This window comes from Azolla caroliniana, unplaced genomic scaffold (genome assembly GCF_043228905.1).
Source record: "Azolla caroliniana isolate FFs.n. ecotype wild unplaced genomic scaffold, voAzoCaro1.0.p SCAF_8, whole genome shotgun sequence".
Taxonomy (NCBI): domain Eukaryota; kingdom Viridiplantae; phylum Streptophyta; class Polypodiopsida; order Salviniales; family Salviniaceae; genus Azolla; species Azolla caroliniana.
In genome coordinates, this window is record NW_028230443.1 from 21,994,237 (window position 1) to 22,000,236 (window position 6,000).

Here is a 6,000-nt window from a genome sequence, read left to right on the forward strand (position 1 = left end):
TCCAGAAAGCCCATCAAATAAGAAACCATTCCGCAAGTTCCAAATATACCACATGTCCGAGTACCGCAAATAATCAAACACAAAGTTATACTCTAGGGATGGTAAAACTCTATCACCTTCAATGAAAATCCATTGAAAAGGTGACAAAACATTTCCAGTTAATGACCCCCACAGTTGTGATATACCTATCCATATACTTTTAGTAACAGGGCAAGATATAAACCGTTGTACAAAAGACACATGTACCACTACCAATGTGTCTTCATTTTAAAGCCCTAGCCAAAGGTAACCCACCAACCATAGCACGCCAAAGAAACACCTTTGCATGGAAAGGAAGATGAGACTTCCATCCTGCATCTAAAACTCTAACACACCATTCACATCCACGGATAATGTGCCATGTATCCAAAACCTTCCTCTGTACCCAAACTCTATCCTTAACCAACTTATGGTAAACATCATTTGTGTTCACTGCAAAGAATGATTTCTTGTTATTAAAAAACCAATCTCTCCACGGTTCCACCACCACCAATTATGGAATCGGTGATGATAAAATAGGCAATTGTACTATTGTTTGCCAAATCTGACCATATCCAGGAGGTATATGAAATCTATTTCTCATAGTTCGAAAAGCCATCATCTGCCTCTGTGACTCTAAAATACCATCCTCCACAGTTACCAAACCTAGTTTTGCCATTCTATTAAACTTTGACTTTAAACTATCTTTTCCATCCCATTGTAATAATCTTGACGATGTTATCACCTATGCTGGCAACGAGTTGCAATCTTTTCTACAATCAGGTGGTTTCCAATTGAACAACTTCAAACTTTTTTGCCAAGAGACCACTAAATGTTGAACAATAGTAGATGTTGAACATCTAAATGATCGAGTGTTGTTAATAACATGCCACCATGAAGTTCTAATTTTTGTTTTACCATGTTGTATCCCCACTTTCTCCACAAAATAACAAATTATCTCTACCCATGGTTGAGAACCTAAACACATCTCTTTCAAGAGACCAAACCTTCGAGCAACCAGATGATCTTCCGAATTGAGTAAACCGGCTCCTCCTAAATGTTTCGGGGTACATATATGAAGCCATGAAACCCTACTGATACCAATGTTGTACTCTTTCTTCCATAACGTACACATCTCTCTCTCTATGCTCGTTTGAATCCAGCCATTGTTTTCTACATTCTATAGCTCGTTGGAAAGCCCTTTTAGAGAGCTATCTAAGGAATACCGAATTCTGTTACCATGGAGAAAAGTTATGAGCATTTTCGTCTCCATCCATCTTTGCCCCATGGTTCCTCAAATACAAGGTAGATTTTGAAGCCCTAAATCGAGTGAACAATACATTCTCCCTCCCTCCCTCCCTCCCTCCCTCTCGCTCTTCCCGTAGGGTTTGGTCCTACAATGGCAAACACTCGTAAAGCCGCCACAAAGTTCGGGATTATGATTGATAATGAGTCGAGATCACCAACAAATCTTGATTCCAATGCAATAGACAAAATGCTTATGAGTCACTTGATTTTTCTTCAAGAAATCATAAACAAGCAAGGTGAAGAGATTAGGACGTTAATGAAAGAGAACTAAGCTCCAAATTGTTGTCATTGAGAATGAAAGTCTTAAGAAAGTGGTTGCAAAACTTGAAGATAAGATTCAAGAAAGATTCTTTCGAAACAAATGAGCACCTTAACAAGATTGAGTTAAAGGAAGCATTAAAAGAAGAAAAATTGGATACAATGAGGCGGGATGTAACTTGTAAGTGAGATGAAAAATGTATGTACAACGAAGTCATAGGTCGATGTATGTGGCGGGGATGTGGTATCAAACACATCTAATATGCATGTGATGCATCAAGAGAAGAATATAGAAAGCATAGATGTTCGAGAATTGAAAGAACGTGAACGACGATCAAAGAACATTGTCATCCATGGGATTAAAGAGGAGAGTATGGAAACACCCGCATCCCTTAGAAAGGCCATTGGTGAATTTTTTAGCGTGCATTATGGGATGTCGAATGTGAATGTATATGGGGCACAATGACTTGGGAAACATGGTGTTACTCGCTCTTGAGAAAGGCCTATTGTATGCACAATGACGGAAGATACAAAGTCTTCGATCATACTCGAAAATAGTTGGGTATACCTCAAAGGTATGCAATGCTTTGTGAGTGAAGATCATACTATCTCACAACCAAATGCCCGTCGTAAAGCATATGAAGAAAGTTTGAAAAATAAGGTTAAGGATGTCCCTAAAGATGGAAATGTAGGCAAATAGGGACACGTGACCTATGAGACTAACCCACGTCTTTTACGACTATGCTTTTGGAATTGCAATGGATACCCATGGAATGTGGGATTTGGCATAGAGGAGTTCACCGATGACTCAGATATCACATGTTGTCGTGAAGATCCGTCACTACGCGCGGATCGTGAGGCGGAACCGCCGGGGTTCTGGATCGGAAGGATTCGAAGTTGCACTAACTTTCACGAGAAAGGATTTAAGGTAGATTGAGAGAGAGAGATTGAGATAAGATAGAAGTCTTGACTTTAGATTGAGAGAGAGGTTAAGATTGAACTCTTGATTTTAGATTTGAAGAACAAGATTAATACATCAATTGGATAACGAAATTTCTTCTTAATATTAAAATTTGATATAAAGTACAAAGCTCTTTATAAAAAAAATTCATTAGTCCCTCTCATTTTTTTCCCCTCCTCTTTTATAGATCCCCTCATGCATTTGCAAACTTCCTACCCACACAACTGCTTATATAGCTGGGCCTAAACTTTTCTTTTCTATGTGGGATATTTCACAGTTTTATTTTTCTCTTTTCCTTTGCAAACTTCCTACCCACATAACTTGAGACTTAGATGTCCGTTTCTTATGTAGTAAGGTGCATTCGAAAGCTCTTGCAGACCTCCATCTTTTTGTACTAAGATATTAAACATATTTAAAATAATATTTTCACTATTATTGTTTTATATGATTCATACTCGATTTCGTATGTTTTATGCGATTTTCACACCATTGCCGAAAATCTTCACGACAACGTCTTGTTGAAACATGGGAGCATGATACTCAAAGGATTCAAGGTTTAGGAAACTATGATGTACACTCTTTGATATAGGAGAAAAATTCAAGACAAAGAAGAGGACAAGGAGGGGTGGCATGTTTGATTAAAAAGGAAATAGAGAAATATGTGTCAATCATAAAAAATGATGAACATAAATGCTACATATGGCTCAAAATAGAAACGCCTAATGATTTGCCCACTTTTATAATTGGATGTTACATTCCTCATCAAGATTCTAACTTCTATGTTTGTTTGGATAAAGATCAATCTTTTACTAATCTAGAGGATAATATTGCTTATTTCAAATCCAAAGGGGAAGTTATTGTCTTTGGTGACATGAATGCTCGTATAAGAAGTTTCCAACTTGATTCACACGAATATTTCATGCTACATATCTCAAGGATGCAAGAGGATATGCAAATGTATAGTCGTTCTTCTACAGATGAAAAATATCCAGACCAATTTGGGAAGTTACTCCTACAAATGTGCAATAGTACTGGATTTCTTATTGCAAATGGTGTTTCCTTATGGCCCAACACTAATGGTTTTACATGTAGAAAACACAACGGAAATAGTGTGATTGACTATGTGCTACTTTTTGAAGGTATTCTGGATCATATACATAAATTCTCACTTGGTGAATGGACACCTGAATCCGATCATAGGGCTTTATGTATTGATCTCAAATGTATGCATAGGTTTGATTGTGAGAAGGCCATTGAAGATTGTTAAGAATTAGGTAATTAACTATGGGTTAAATAGTACCTAATTATGTGATTAAGCAACAGAAGATTATGTGATGTGTGTGTAAGTATATGAGAGTGTGAGAGGAAGAGAGAAAAAACATTTATGAACAACATGACAAAATGGGGGATGATTAATTATATTAAAAAGCATCATCAATTACAAAAATACCCAGAATTAGGTATACATACATCTCATGTGCAAAGGTGCACATGTGTGAGTAGAATATAGGTACAAAGGTATAAGTCGTATATTAAATGAACATGGGCGTGGAGGATCTACAATATATTCCACTCAAGTACAAAATCTTATTTAAGGCTTTAAGGTCAACACACTAACTAGATTCTATCTAGGTAACTACTAAGTTATGTGTGTTGACTAGCTAACTAAATCTAGTTGAGCTTGATATCTCAACACGCCCCCTCAAGCTCAAGTGTGAGGCATTTGACATCTGGTTTTGTATTCGGCGTTGTCCGACTTTCGATGTCGGCTTCTGTTCGGCTTTCGACATTGGCACTTTCGTGGTGGTTCTCACTTGGTGAATGGACACTAGAATCCGATCATAGGGCTTTATGTAATGATCTCAAATGTATCCATAGGTTTGATTGTGAGAAGACCATTGAAGTTAATAAACAACCACACTTGAGCATGAACCTTAAGCGAGCGCCTATGTATTCTAAGATGGTAGAGGATATGTTACAAATGACAAAGAAACAACATGGTGCCACACTAGAATGCAAATGGGAAGCTTTTAAGAAAGTCATTCTCTCTTGTATAAACAAATGTTTTTCGACCAACCGCACATCTTGGAAATGCACCAAGAAATTTAAGAAAAAATTGTTTGATAAAGAATGTCATGAAGCTCGAAAGTGCCTTATGGTTTTGGATGTAGTTAATGATAAAGAAAATTACCAAAAGCATTTGCATGAGTATAAAAGGCTTATTCAAAGAAAGAGAAGAATATGGGAAGTTACTCAACAATTTCTCAAAATGCAAGAGAAAGCACATGCATGTGCTAAATTTTGGGGAAATCTAAAGGGGACACGCTGTTGTGGAGAAAACTATCCCTAGGCGGAAACCGGGTATAATGTGCGTAAACCGGGTATAAAAGAGAGGGAGAGGTATGGTAAAAAGGAGGGGATCACGTTTTGTGGAGGAGGAGGTGCTGCCGGACTAGAACCAAGCTCTTCTCCTCTGTCTTCTCCATAGTCGTTCTGTGCAGGTTTTCGGGAGGCTGACTCTACTCCGTGGAATGCCGAGTGCTTCCGGCAAAGTCTCCATCTCGCGTTCTGTGTGTGTGTGTGTGTGTGTGCAGGCGTCAGAGCCTATCACTCGCTGGCTTGCCGGTTGTAACTCCTTGGTTTATATATACATATACATTCGTTCTGTCTCCATTGTTCAGAGTTAGTTGCAACTCCTGCGAATATGTGTGTCTGTGCGCGTACATCGGTAGTTTCCTTCCCCTCTTCTCATTCGGTTATTTCTCGGTCCAAGGCCCTCGTGGTCCCGCCTCGTTCTCCACGCACGAGTGTAACAACATGACATATTTGATGAACCCGACGTGAACAGGCGGCAGAGGAATAGAAAGATGAGAGGGTCGGATCTTGCAGAAGCCATGGCTTTGGCTGTGGATCAGATAGTGAGTGCGCGCGAAGGCATAGGCACCCTCGATAGGGCTATTGAAGTAGTCGTTAGCACGATAGGCCGGTTCAGTGGGAAGGATGCCACGAGCTATTTGGAGGCTTACTGAGCCGAAATGGTGATGAGGGACATCCCGGAGGACAAGCGACTGGCCGGATTCCCTAGGGTGGCGATGTCGGGCATCCATGCGGAGGTGCTTGAGGTACGGGCTGAGAGTCGGACCTGGGAAGAGTTTGAAGGTCGGCTCCTTGAAAAATACGGGCTTGATGACGTGCTTCGGCTATTGAAGCGGGACTTCATGGAATGGGTGGAGACCCCCGAAAAGGGGAGAAACGTGTCGGTGCTCCTTCGGGAGTTTGAAGAACGCTTCACACGTCTTTCGGCGCTGGACCGGACCGTACTGGACACAAGTCATGTCCTATTGTTCGTTAAATCGGTGGATGTAAGGGACCGGGAGCAAGTGGGCTTCCTGCTGGAGACCGATGACGGCCTAACAACCGACTAGGCCATGGTGAAGAGAGTCTGCGGCCGTTTT